Raw genomic sequence first — 15219 nt, forward strand, 5'->3', positions numbered from 1 at the left:
CAGCGGAAGATTTCTTTCGTACCTGAGAATAAACATGCTTTAAAGTGTCAACCAAAAGGTTGGTGAGTTCATTAGTTTAACATAAATAATCATTTCCATCATTTTAATAGACCACAAGATTTTCATATTTCAATACACATCCCATACATAGAGATAAAAATCATTCATATGGTGAACACCTGGTAACCGACATTAACAAGATGCATATATAAGAATATCCCATCATTCCGGGATCCTCCTTCGGACATAATATAAATTTCGAATTACTAAAGCATCCGGTACTTTGGATGGGGCTTGTTGGGTCCGATAGATCTATCTTTAGGATTCGCGTCAATTAGGGTGTCTGTTCCCAAATTCTTAGATTACTAGACTAAAAAGGGGCATATTCGATTTTGATAATTCAACCATATAATGTAGTTTCGATTACTTGTGTCTATTTCGTAAAACAGTTATAAAAGCAGCACATGTATTCTCAGTCCCAAAAATATATATTGCAAAAGCATTTAAAAAAGGGAGTAATGAAACTCACGGATATAAATATTGTAAAATAGTTATTAAAACATTGCATGTATTCTCAGCCCAAAAATATATATAAAAAGGGAATAATGAAACTCACAATACTGTATTTTGTAGTAAAAATACATATGACGATATTGAACAATGCAGGGTTGGCCTTGAATTCATGAACCCTCTAAGAAGCTTTTCTAAAAAGAATGCCCCTGACGAGACTTGAACCCATGTGTAGTGACCCGAATTTTTCCATGTTTATATATATTAATTGAGATTGATATTTACATGATTAAATGTTTCCAACATGTTAAGCAATCAAACTTGTTAAGACTTGATTAATTGAAATATGTTTCATATAGACAATTGACCACCCAAGTTGACCGGTGATTCACGAACGTTAAAACTTGTAAAAACTATATGATGACATATATATGGATATATATATATATATATATATAGTTAACATGATAATATGATAAGTAAACATATCATTAAGTATATTAACAATGAACTACATATGTAAAAACAAGACTACTAACTTAATGATTTTTAAACGAGACATATATGTAACGATTATCGTTGTAAAGACATTTAATGTATATATATCATATTAAGAGATATTCATACATGATAATATCATGATAATATAATAATTTAAAATCTCATTTGATATTATAAATATTGGGTTAACAACATTTAACAAGATCGTTAACCTAAAGGTTTCAAAACAACACTTACATGTAACGATTAACGATGACTTAACGACTCAGTTAAAATGTATATACATGTAGTGTTTTAATATGTATTTATACACTTTTGAAAGACTTCAATACACTTATCAAAATACTTCTACTTAACAAAAATGCTTACAATTACATCCTCGTTTAGTTTCATCAACAATTCTACTCGTATGCACCCGTATTCGTACTCGTACAATACACAGCTTTTAGATGTATGTAATATTGGTATATACACTCCAATGATCAGCTCTTAGCAGCCCATGTGAGTCACCTAACACATGTGGGAACTATCATTTGGCAACTAGCATGAAATATCTCATAAAATTACAAAAATATGAGTAATCATTCATGACTTATTTACATGAAAACAAAATTACATATCCTTTATATCTAATCCATACACCAACGACCAAAAACACCTACAAACACTTTCATTCTTCAATTTTCTTCATCTAATTAATCTCTCTCAAGTTCTATCTTCAAGTTCTAAGTGTTCTTCATATATTCTACAAGTTCTAGTTACATAAAATCAAGAATACTTTCAAGTTTGCTAGCTCACTTCCAATCTTGTAAGGTGATCATCCAACCTCAAGAAATATTTGTTTCTTACAGTAGGTTATCATTCTAATACAAGGTAATAATCATATTCAAACTTTGGTTCAATTTCTATAACTATAACAATCTTATTTCAAGTGATGATCTTACTTGAACTTGTTTTCGTGTCATGATTCTGCTTCAAGAACTTCGAGCCATCCAAGGATCCGTTGAAGCTAGATCCATTTTTCTCTTTTCCAGTAGGTTTATCCAAGGAACTTAAGGTAGTAATGATGTTCATAACATCATTCGATTCATACATATAAAGCTATCTTATTCGAAGGTTTAAACTTGTAATCACTAGAACATAGTTTAGTTAATTCTAAACTTGTTCGCAAACAAAAGTTAATCCTTCTAACTTGACTTTTAAAATTAACTAAACACATGTTCTATATCGATACGATATGCTAACTTAATGATTTAAAATTTGAAAACACGAAAAACACCGTAAAATCGGATTTACGCCGTCGTAGTAACACCGCGGGCTGTTTTGGGTTAGTTAATTAAAAACTATGATAAACTTTGATTTAAAAGTTGTTATTCTGAGAAAATGATTTTTATTATGAACATGAAACTATATCCAAAAATTATGGTTAAACTCAAAGTGGAAGTATGTTTTCTAAAATGGTCATCTAGACGTCGTTCTTTCGACTGAAATGACTACCTTTACAAAAACGACTTGTAACTTATTTTTTCGACTATAAACCTATAATTTTTCTGTTTAGATTCTTAAAATAGAGTTCAATATGAAACCATAGCAATTTGATTCACTCAAAACGGATTTAAAATGAAGAAGTTATGGGTAAAACAAGATTGGATAATTTTTCTCATTTTAGCTACGTGAAAATTGGTAACAAATCTATTCCAACCATAACTTAATCAACTTGTATTGTATATTATGTAATCTTGAGATACCATAGACACGTATACAATGTTTCGACCTATCATGTCGACACATCTATATATATTTCGGAACAACCATAGACACTCTATATGTGAATGTTGGAGTTAGCTATACAGGGTTGAGGTTGATTCCAAAATATATATAGTTTGAGTTGTGATCAATACTGAGATATGTATACACTGGGTCGTGGATTGATTCAAGATAATATTTATCGATTTATTTCTGTACATCTAACTGTGGACAACTAGTTGTAGGTTACTAACGAGGACAGCTGACTTAATAAACTTAAAACATCAAAATATATTAAAAGTGTTGTAAATATATTTTGAACATACTTTGATATATATGTATATATTGTTATAGGTTCGTGAATCAACCAGTGGCCTAGTCTTACTTTCCGACGAAGTAAAAATCTGTGAAAGTGAGTTATAGTCCCACTTTTAAATTCTAATATTTTTGGGATGAGAATACATGCAGGTTTTATAAATGATTTACAAAATAGACACAAGTACGTGAAACTACATTCTATGGTTGAATTATCAAAATCGAATATGCCCCTTTTTTATTAAGTCTGGTAATCTAAGAATTAGGGAACAGACACCCTAATTGGCGCGAATCCTAAAGATAGATCTATTGGGCCCAACAAGCCCCATCCAAAGTACCGGATGCTTTAGTACTTCGAAATTTATATCATATCCGAAGGGTGTCCCGGAATGATGGGGATATTCTTATATATGCATCTTGTTAATGTTGGTTACCAGGTGTTCACCATATGAATGATTTTTATCTCTATGTATGGGATGTGTATTGAAATATGAAATCTTGTGGCCTATTATTATGATTTGATATATATAGGTTAAACCTATAACTCACCAACATTTTTGTTGACGTTTTAAGCATGTTTATTCTCAGGTGATTATTAAGAGCTTCCGCTGTCGCATACTTAAATAAGGACGAGATTTGGAGTCCATGCTTGTATGATATTGTGTAAAAACTGCATTCAAGAAACTTATTTTGTTGTAACATATTTGTATTGTAAACCATTATGTAATGGTCGTGTGTAAACAGGATATTTTAGATTATCATTATTTGATAAACTACGTAAAGCTTTTTAAAACCTTTATCTATGAAATAAAGGTTATGGTTTGTTTTAAAATGAATGCAGTCTTTGAAAAACGTCTCATATAGAGGTCAAAACCTCGCAACGAAATCAATTAATATGGAACGTTTTTAATCAATAAGAACGGGACATTCCAGTTGGTATCCGAGCGTTGGTCTTAGAGAACCAGAATTTTGCATTAGTGTGTCTTATCAAGTTGTTAGGATGCATTAGTGAGTCTGGACTTCGACCGTGTTTACTTGAAAAATGATTGCTTAACAAATTTTGTTGGAAACTATATATTTTTAACATGTGAATATTATGTGATATATTAATCTCTTAACGCGTTTGATATTATGTGATAGATGTCTACCTCTAGAACAAGTCCCATTGACTCACCTAATAATAATGAAGAGTCAAATGTAAATTGGAATGATTCGTGGACTGATTCACAAGTTCCCGAAGAGGAACCGGAAGAAGAGTCGGAACTGGAAGAAGAATCGGAACCGGAAGAAAAATCGGAACCGGATGAAGAAATAGAACCGGTGGGGGAAATAATAAAACGGTTAAGTAAAAGAAAATCCTCAACCAACCGACCAAGGTTAATTATGGTCAATGGTGTTTCCGCCAAGGAAGCAAAATATTGGGAGGATTACCAATTCTCCGATGAATCGGATTCCGACGAGAATTCCGATGATGTTATAGAAATTACCCCAACTGAATTTAAAAAGGCAAAAGAAAATAATAAGGGAAAGGGCATAAAAATAGAGAAATCTAATTCCAACCCCGATGAACTTTATATGTATCGTCAACCCCCGAAGTCCTTAAGTTGTAACAATGACCCGGGAACCTCTAAACCACCAGGTTTTTCTAAACCAATGTGGATAACGACGGCTCGTATTAGGGGAACATCATATATCCCTAGAAACTTGGCAAAACGAACTAAAACCGAAGAAGAAGAAACAAGCGAGTCGGAATAAGATAGTTGTATTCGTGTGGTGTAATATAAATAATATAGTGTGCTTATGCTTTATGATATATGTAAAAATTGCTTGTATTAATAAGTATTTTTTTTATGAATCTAACTCTTGTCTATTTTACAGTATAAAAACACAAAATAGATAGACAACCCAATATTTTAAGTGACCTACCCGGAGACATGATTGATGAAATCTTGTCTAGAGTCGGTCTGAATTCTTCGGCACAACTATTTAAGGCAAGATCAGTTTGTAAGACATTCGAAGAACGTTCCAAGAATGCCTTGGTTTATAAAAGGCTTTCGTTCGAAAGATGGGGGATATCACATTGGGAAATCCATAAGTTACGATGTGTTTACTTTGACGCATATATTGTAGGGAACCCAAATGCTATTTTACCCAATGGGTTAAGAAATTATTTTGACTCAATATATCCGAATATTGGACTTCGTGATTTAGAAAAAGCGGCTAACATGCAACATAAAGAAGCATGTTATGCTTACGGATTAGTAATGTTCGCTTCTCACCAAAGTGAGAACAAGAACATCGGGCTACAACTATTAAACAAAACGTTCCCACAAGTGACGGAGTCGGTAATTGGGGTAAGAAATGAGGTTTTTAGATTGTTACGGGACTGTTGGACATTACGTAACCCTCGTCCCTTTGACAACGTTACAACACGCTGTCTTATCAACGGCCATAACAGTTATGTTCCACAAGACCAAGGATGGGAAGTAATCCTAGTAAAACCAGAATGCATGACTTGTTTCTGGACGTATGAATTACGTGTCTTTATTGCCTTTGCTGAACGACTTGTGTACTAGCTAGAATTATCTTCACAACCATCTTGTATCAAATTTATTGTGTGCTATATTTCATGATATATGTAAAATAAGCGGTATTGTAAGTTTGTAAAATATTGTGTAAAAGTTGGAACACGAAATATTAGTATAATCAGTTTTTCATATAGAATTGTAGTAGTTGAATTGTATATTAGCTATTAAGTATGAACTTAACGGGTGGGTACTACCCGCATTTAAACTTATAAAACGCTAATATGAAGAAAAAGCTTTTATAAATGAGTTCATATTATGCTACGAAATACTATTAACTACTCTTAATATTCTGTATGATTAACTTGTTCCATTTGACTATTTTGAAGGAAATGGCACCGACAACTCGACACACCGTGAATATGAATGAAGAGGAATTTCGTACTTTTATAGCTTCAAACATAGCCGCAGTACAGGCTGTGCTACATACCAACAATAACCTTGGATCTAGCAGTACAGGAAATCGTGTAGGATGCACCTACAAAGAATTCACTGCCTGCAAACCTTTGGAATTTGATGGAACCGAAGGACCAATCGGATTGAAACGGTGGACCGAGAAGGTCGAATCGGTGTTTGAAATAAGTAAGTGTACTGAAGAGGACAAAGTGAAGTACGCTACGCATACCTTCACAGGTTCTGCGTTAACATGGAGGAATACCTATCTAGAGCAAGTGGGACAAGACGATGCGTACGCACTACCGTGGTCAGCATTCAAGCACTTGATGAACGAGAAGTACCGTCCCAGAACCGAGGTCAATAAGCTCAAGACAGAACTTAGAGGGTTACCAACCCAAGGATTTGATATTACCACGTACGAAAGACGATTCACAGAACTGTGCCTATTGTGTCCGGGAGCGTTCGAAGATGAGGAAGAGAAGATCGACGCGTTTGTGAAAGGATTACCGGAAAGAATCCAAGAAGATATAAGTTCACACGAGCCCGCCTCCATACAACAGGCATGTAGAATGGCTCACAAACTAGTGAACCAGATTGAAGAAAGAATTAAAGACAGACTGCTGAAGAGGCCAACGTGAAGCAAGTCAAAAGAAAGTGGGAGGAAAATGGTGATAAGAATCACCAATACAACAACAACAGCAATTACAACAATAATCGCAACAATTATCCCAACAATCGCAACATCAATCACAACTACAACAAACGGCCCAACAACAACAACAACAATAACAACAACAGCAACTACAACAATCATCCCAACAACAATAATAACCGCAACAACAACAACAATCAGAAGCAGCTATGCCAAAGGTGTGAAAAGTATCACTCGGGGTTCTGCACCAAATTTTGCAACAAGTGTAAAAGAAATGGTCATAGCGCGGTGAAGTGTGAGGTTTACGGACCAGGGGTTAATAGAACGAAAGGAACAAATGATGTCGGAACGAGTAATGGCGGAGCAAGTAGTGTCGGAGCAAGTTACGCCAATGTAGTTTGTTATAAATGTGGAAAACCGGGCCACATTATTAGAAATTGCCCGAACCAGGAGAACACGAATGGACAAGGCCGCGGAAGAGTTTTTAATATTAATGCGGCAGAGGCACAGGAAGACTCGGAGCTTGTTACGGGTACGTTTCTTATTGACAATAAATCTGCTTATGTTTTATTTGATTCGGGTGCGGATAGAAGCTATATGAGTAGAGATTTTTGTGCTAAATTAAGTTGTCCATTGATGCCTTTGGATAGTAAATTTTTACTCGAATTAGCAAATGGTAAATTAATTTCAGCAGATAATATATGTCGGAATCGAGAAATTAAACTGGTTAGCGAAACATTTAAGATTGATTTGATACCAGTAGAGTTAGGGAGTTTTGATGTGATAATCGGTATGGACTGGTTGAAAGAAGTGAAAGCAGAGATTGTTTGTTACAAAAATGTAATTCGCATTATACGAGAAAAAGGAAAACCCTTAATGGTGTACGGAGAAAAGGGCAACACGAAGCTACATCTTATTAGTAATTTGAAGGCACAAAAACTAATAAGAAAAGGTTGCTATGCTGTTCTAGCACACGTCGAGAAAGTACAAACTGAAGAAAAGAGCATCAATGATGTTCCTATTGCAAAATAATTTCCCGATGTATTTCCGAAAGAATTACCGGGATTACCCCCACATCGATCCGTTGAATTTCAAATCGATCTTGTACCAGGAGCTGCACCAATAGCTCGTGCTCCTTACAGACTCGCACCCAGCGAGATGAAAGAACTGCAAAACCAATTACAAGAACTTTTAGAGCGTGGTTTCATTCGACCAAGCACATCACCGTGGGGAGCTCCTGTTTTGTTTGTCAAGAAGAAAGATGGTACATTCAGGTTGTGTATCGACTACCGAGAGTTGAACAAACTTACCATCAAGAACCGCTACCCACTACCGAGAATCGACGACTTATTTGATCAACTACAAGGCTCGTCTGTTTATTCAAAGATTGACTTACGTTCCGGGTATCATCAAATGCGGGCGAAAGAAGATGATATTCCAAAGACTGCTTTCAGAACACGTTACGGTCATTACGAGTTTATGGTCATGCCGTTTGGTTTAACTAATGCACCAGCTGTGTTCATGGACCTTATGAACCGAGTGTGTGGACCATACCTTGACAAGTTTGTCATTGTTTTCATTGATGACATACTTATTTACTCAAAGAATGACCAAGAACACGGTGAACATTTGAGAAAGGTGTTAGAAGTATTGAGGAAGGAAGAATTGTACGCTAAGTTTTCAAAGTGTGCATTTTGGTTAGAAGAAGTTCAATTCCTCGGTCACATAGTGAACAAAGAAGGTATTAAGGTGGATCCGGCAAAGATAGAAACTGTTGAAAAGTGGGAAACCCCGAAAAGTCCGAAACACATACGCCAGTTTTTAGGACTAGCCGGTTACTACAGAAGGTTCATCCAAGACTTTTCCAGAATAGCAAAACCCTTGACTGAATTAACGCATAAAGGGAAGAAATTTGAATTGAATGATGAACAAGAGAAAGCGTTTCAGTTATTGAAGAAAAAGCTAACTACGGCACCTATATTGTCATTGCCTGAAGGGAATGATGATTTTGTGATTTATTGTGACGCATCAAAGCAAGGTCTCGGTTGTGTATTAATGCAACGAACGAAGGTGATTGCTTATGCGTCTAGACAATTGAAGATTCACGAACAAAATTATACGACGCATGATTTGGAATTAGGCGCGGTTGTTTTTGCATTAAAGACTTGGAGGCACTACTTATATGGGGTCAAAAGTATTATATATACTGACCACAAAAGTCTTCAACACATATTTAATCAGAAACAACTGAATATGAGGCAGCGTAGGTGGATTGAATTATTGAATGATTACGACTTTGAGATTCGTTACCACCGGGGAAGGCAAATGTGGTAGCCGATGCCTTGAGCAGGAAGGACAGAGAACCCATTCGAGTAAAATCTATGAATATAATGATTCATAATAACCTTACTACTCAAATAAAGGAGGCGCAACAAGGAGTTTTAAAAGAGGGAAATTTAAAGGATGAAATACCTAAAGGATCGGAGAAGCATCTTAATATTCGGGAAGACGGAACCCGGTATAGGGCTGAAAGGATTTGGGTACCAAAATTTGGAGATATGAGAGAAATGGTACTTAGAGAAGCTCATAAAACCAGATACTCAATACATCCTGGAACGGGAAAGATGTACAAGGATCTCAAGAAACATTTTTGGTGGCTGGGTATGAAAGCCGATGTTGCTAAATACGTAGGAGAATGTTTGACGTGTTCTAAGGTCAAAGCTGAGCATCAGAAACCATCAGGTCTACTTCAACAACCCGAAATCTCGGAGTGGAAATGGGAAAACATTACCATGGATTTCATCACTAAATTGCCAAGGACTGCAAGTGGTTTTGATACTATTTGGGTAATAGTTGATCGTCTCACCAAATCAGCACACTTCCTGCCAATAAGAAAAGATGACAAGATGGAGAAGTTAGCACGACTGTATTTGAAGGAAGTCGTCTCCAGACATGGAATACCAATCTCTATTATCTCTGATAGGGATGGCAGATTTATTTCAAGATTCTGGCAGACATTACAGCAAGCATTAGGAACTCGTCTAGACATGAGTACTGCCTCTCATCCACAAACTGATGGGCAGAGTGAAATAATGATACAAATGCTTGAAGACATGCTACGAGCATGTGTTATTGATTTCGGAAACAGTTGGGATCGACATCTACCGTCAGCAGAATTTTCCTACAACAACAGCTACCATTAAAGCATTGAGATGGCGCCGTTTGAAGCACTTTATGGTAGAAAGTGCAGGTCTCCTATTTGTTGGAGTGAAGTGGGGGATAGACAGATTACGAGTCCGGAGATTATACAAGAAACTACCGAGAAGATCATCCAAATTCAACAACGGTTGAAAACCGCCCAAAGTCGACAAAAGAGCTACGCTGACATTAAAAGAAAAGATATAGAATTTGAAATTGGAGAGATGGTCATGCTTAAAGTTGCAACTTGGAAAGGCGTTGTTCGATTTGGTAAACGAGGGAAATTAAATCCAAGGTATATTGGACCATTCAAGATTATTGATCGTGTCGGACCAGTAGCTTACCGACTTGAGTTACCTCAACAACTCGCGGCTGTACATAACACTTTCCACGTCTCAAATTTGAAGAAATGTTTTGCTAAAGAAGATCTCACTATTCCGTTAGATGAAATCCAAATCAACGAAAAACTTCAATTCATCGAAGAACCCGTCGAAATAATGGATCGTGAGGTTAAAAGACTTAAGCAAAACAAGATACCAATTGTTAAGGTTCGATGGAATGCTCGTAGAGGACTCGAGTTCACCTGGGAGTGTGAAGATCAGATGAAGAAGAAATACCCGCATTTATTTCCAGAAGATACGTCAACACCTCCAACTACTTAAAATTTCGGGACGAAATTTATTTAACGGGTAGGTACTGTAGTGACCCGAACTTTTCCATGTTTATATATATTAATTGAGATTGATATTTACATGATTAAATGTTTCCAACATATTAAGTAATCAAACTTGTTAAGACTTGATTAATTGAAATATGTTTCATATAGACAATTGACCACCCAAGTTGACCGGTGATTCACGAACGTTAAAACTTGTAAAAACTATATGATGACATATATATGGATATATATATAGTTAACATGATAATATGATAAGTAAACATATCATTAAGTATATTAACAATGAACTACATATGTAAAAACAAGACTACTAACTTAATGATTTTTAAACGAGACATATATGTAACGATTATCGTTGTAAAGACATTTAATGTATATATATATCATATTAAGAGATATTCATACATGATAATATCATGATAATATAATAATTTAAAATCTCATTTGATATTATAAACATTGGGTTAACAACATTTAACAAGATCGTTAACCTAAAGGTTTCAAAACAACACTTACATGTAACGACTAACGATGACTTAACGACTCAGTTAAAATGTATATACATGTAGTGTTTTAATATGTATTTATACACTTTTGAAAGACTTCAATACACTTATCAAAATACTTCTACTTAACAAAAATGCTTACAATTACATCCTCGTTCAGATTCATCAACAATTCTACTCGTATGCACCCGTATTCGTACTCGTACAATACACAGCTTTTAGATGTATATACTATTGGTATATACACTCCAATGATCAGCTCTTAGCAGCCCATGTGAGTCACTTAACACATGTGGGAACCATCATTTGGCAACTAGCATGAAATATCTCATAAAATTACAAAAATATGAGTAATCATTCATGACTTATTTACATGAAAACAAAATTACATATCCTTTATATCTAATCCATACACCAACGACCAAAAACACCTACAAACACTTTCATTCTTCAATTTTCTTCATCTAATTAATCTCTCTCAAGTTCTATCTTCAAGTTCTAAGTGTTCTTCATATATTCTACAAGTTCTAGTTACATAAAATCAAGAATACTTTCAAGTTTGCTAGCTCACTTCCAATCTTGTAAGGTGATCATCCAACCTCAAGAAATCTTTGTTTCTTACAGTAGGTTATCATTCTAATACAAGGTAATAATCATATTCAAACTTTGGTTCAATTTCTATAACTATAACAATCTTATTTCAAGTGATGATCTTACTTGAACTTGTTTTCGTGTCATGATTCTGCTTCAAGAACTTCGAGCCATCCAAGGATCCGTTGAAGCTAGATCCATTTTTCTCTTTTCCAGTAGATTTATCCAAGGAACTTAAGGTAGTAATGATGTTCATAACATCATTCGATTCATACATATAAAGCTATCTTATTCGAAGGTTTAAACTTGTAATCACTAGAACATAGTTTAGTTAATTCTAAACTTGTTCGCAAACAAAAGTTAATCCTTCTAACTTGACTTTTAAAATCAACTAAACACATGTTCTATATCTATATGATATGCTAACTTAATGATTTAAAATCTGGAAACACGAAAAACACCGTAAAACCGGATTTACGCCGTCGTAGTAACACCGCGGGCTGTTTTGGGTTAGTTAATTAAAAACTATGATAAACTTTGATTTAAAAGTTGTTATTCTGAGAAAATGATTTTTATTATGAACATGAAACTATATCCAAAAATTATGGTTAAACTCAAAGTGGAAGTATGTTTTCTAAAATGGTCATCTAAACGTCGTTCTTTCGACTGAAATGACTACCTTTACAAAAACGACTTGTAACTTATTTTTTCGACTATAAACCTATAATTTTTCTGTTTAGATTCATAAAATAGAGTTCAATATGAAACCATAGCAATTTGATTCACTCAAAACGGATTTAAAATGAAGAAGTTATGGGTAAAACAAGATTGGATAATTTTTCTCATTTTAGCTACGTGAAAATTGGTAACAAATCTATTCCAATCATAACTTAATCAACTTGTATTGTATATTATGTAATCTTGAGATACCATAGACACATATACAATGTTTCAACCTATCATTTCGACACATCTATATATATTTCGGAACAACCATAGACACTCTATATGTGAATGTTGGAGTTAGCTATACAGGGTTGAGGTTGATTCCAAAATATATATAGTTTGAGTTGTGATCAATACTGAGATATGTATACACTGGGTCGTGGATTGATTCAAGATAATATTTATCGATTTATTTCTGTACATCTAACTGTGGACAACTAGTTGTAGGTTACTAACGAGGACAGCTGACTTAATAAACTTAAAACATCAAAATATATTAAAAGTGTTGTAAATATATTTTGAACATACTTTGATATATATGTATATATTGTTATAGGTTCGTGAATCAACCAGTGGCCAAGTCTTACTTCCCGACGAAGTAAAAATCTGTGAAAGTGAGTTATAGTCCCACTTTTAAAATCTAATATTTTTGGGATGAGAATACATGCAGGTTTTATAAATGATTTACAAAATAGACACAAGTACGTGAAACTATATTCTATGGTTGAATTATCAAAATAGAATATGCCCCTTTTTTATTAAGTCTGGTAATCTAAGAATTAGGGAACAGACACCCTAATTGACGCGAATCCTAAAGATAGATCTATTGGGCCCAACAAGCCCCATCCAAAGTACCGGATGCTTTAGTACTTCGAAATTTATATCATATCCGAAGGGTGTCCCGGAATGATGGGGATATTCTTATATATGCATCTTGTTAATGTCGGTTACCAGGTGTTCACCATATGAATGATTTTTATCTCTATGTATGGGATGTGTATTGAAATATGAAATCTTGTGGTCTATTATTATGATTTGATATATATAGGTTAAACCTATAACTCACCAACATTTTTGTTGACGTTTTAAGCATGTTTATTCTCAGGTGATTATTAAGAGCTTCCGCTGTCGCATACTTAAATAAGGACGAGATTTGGAGTCCATGCTTGTATGATATTGTGTAAAAACTGCATTCAAGAAACTTATTTTGTTGTAACATATTTGTATTGTAAACCATTATGTAATGGTCGTGTGTAAACAGGATATTTTTGATTATCATTATTTGATAAACTACGTAAAGCTTTTTAAAACCTTTATCTATGAAATAAAGGTTATGGTTTGTTTTAAAATGAATGCAGTCTTTGAAAAATGTCTCATATAGAGGTCAAAACCTCGCAACGAAATCAATTAATATGGAACGTTTTTAATCAATAAGAACGGGACATTTCACCATGACCAATAACACGTCTAACCATTGAACCGTGCAATTCATTTATGAATTAAATGCCTTGCTTAATTATTTTAACCCGTTAATACTTGAAGCCCAAATACAATTTCCCAAGCCCAACACTAGTTCCTGCGGCCCAACAACATGGCAGCCCAACAGCAAAAAGAAATAAATAATTTGCAGAATCTGAGTTTCGAACCCACGACCTATCATTTAACTCACACCACACCAAACCAATACACCGCTTCTTCTTTTCTGCTTTAATTATCAACTTAAATCTATATAACTAAGATTTCTGATTCATTTTCTTCATGACCATCATCATCGTCAACTTAAACATAAACGTCTTTCATCATCATCTTAATCATAACGTAATCATCATTTTCACTCGTTATAGTACTGTATTAACACTAATATCGTTTACAATTTCATTATTTCATCAATATCACTCATCATTCAACAACTTCCATCATCTTCATCAACTAATTATCATCATTCTTATCGATTATGTAACATCACCAAGGTAACATCATCCTTTCCATCTAACATCACCATTTCATTCATCATCAACATCATTAACAATTAAATGATGCGTGAATTTATGTTGTTACCAAAACTAAACACACACTCACAAATATGGAATACTCTCAATGTTGAAATATGAAATATACACAGGGAATGAAATAAATTGAAGAGAAAATATGATGACAGAAAAGAAAGAGCTAAAACTATTCTCCATATTATATTAAACTACTAGATGGCTATATATAGCCCATAAGTGACTACACGTAAAAAGTAAACTACCAACTAACCTAAAGAAAAGGTCTACCACTCACCCACTCTCCAACATCTCAATTTTGTCATCTTTTAATGCGTGAGAATCGGTCTTCCCAATACCATTTCCCAGTGACCAAAACAAACTAAAACTTAATTAAACAAACTATAACTAATACTTAATTAATACTACTAACTAAGATATTAAACTAGACTCATATCAATTAACTAAAAACAAACAAATAGATAACTTAGTGGTATGACTAAGTCTTGATGCTCAATAGTTGATGTTGTACATTTAACATATTATATAAATATATATACTGTAAATGAATTGTGATAGAAAAATTAAAGTCAAAAGTACACAGTAATGTTTATGTATACTTTACATATATTTGAGACGGATAAAGGAAACAAGAAAAGACATGTGTTTGAAATAGAGAAAGGAAACAAGAAAGAAAAAGTAACTTGATAATTTAATTCACTTATTTCACCCGTGAAAATTGGTTTGGAAAATATCCTAATGATTCAACATCAAAATTCACGGATCTTTTAGTACATTATAGCCATCATCCATTTGATTGATTAGGGTA

This window comes from Rutidosis leptorrhynchoides, chromosome 6 (genome assembly GCF_046630445.1).
Source record: "Rutidosis leptorrhynchoides isolate AG116_Rl617_1_P2 chromosome 6, CSIRO_AGI_Rlap_v1, whole genome shotgun sequence".
NCBI lineage: Eukaryota > Viridiplantae > Streptophyta > Magnoliopsida > Asterales > Asteraceae > Rutidosis > Rutidosis leptorrhynchoides.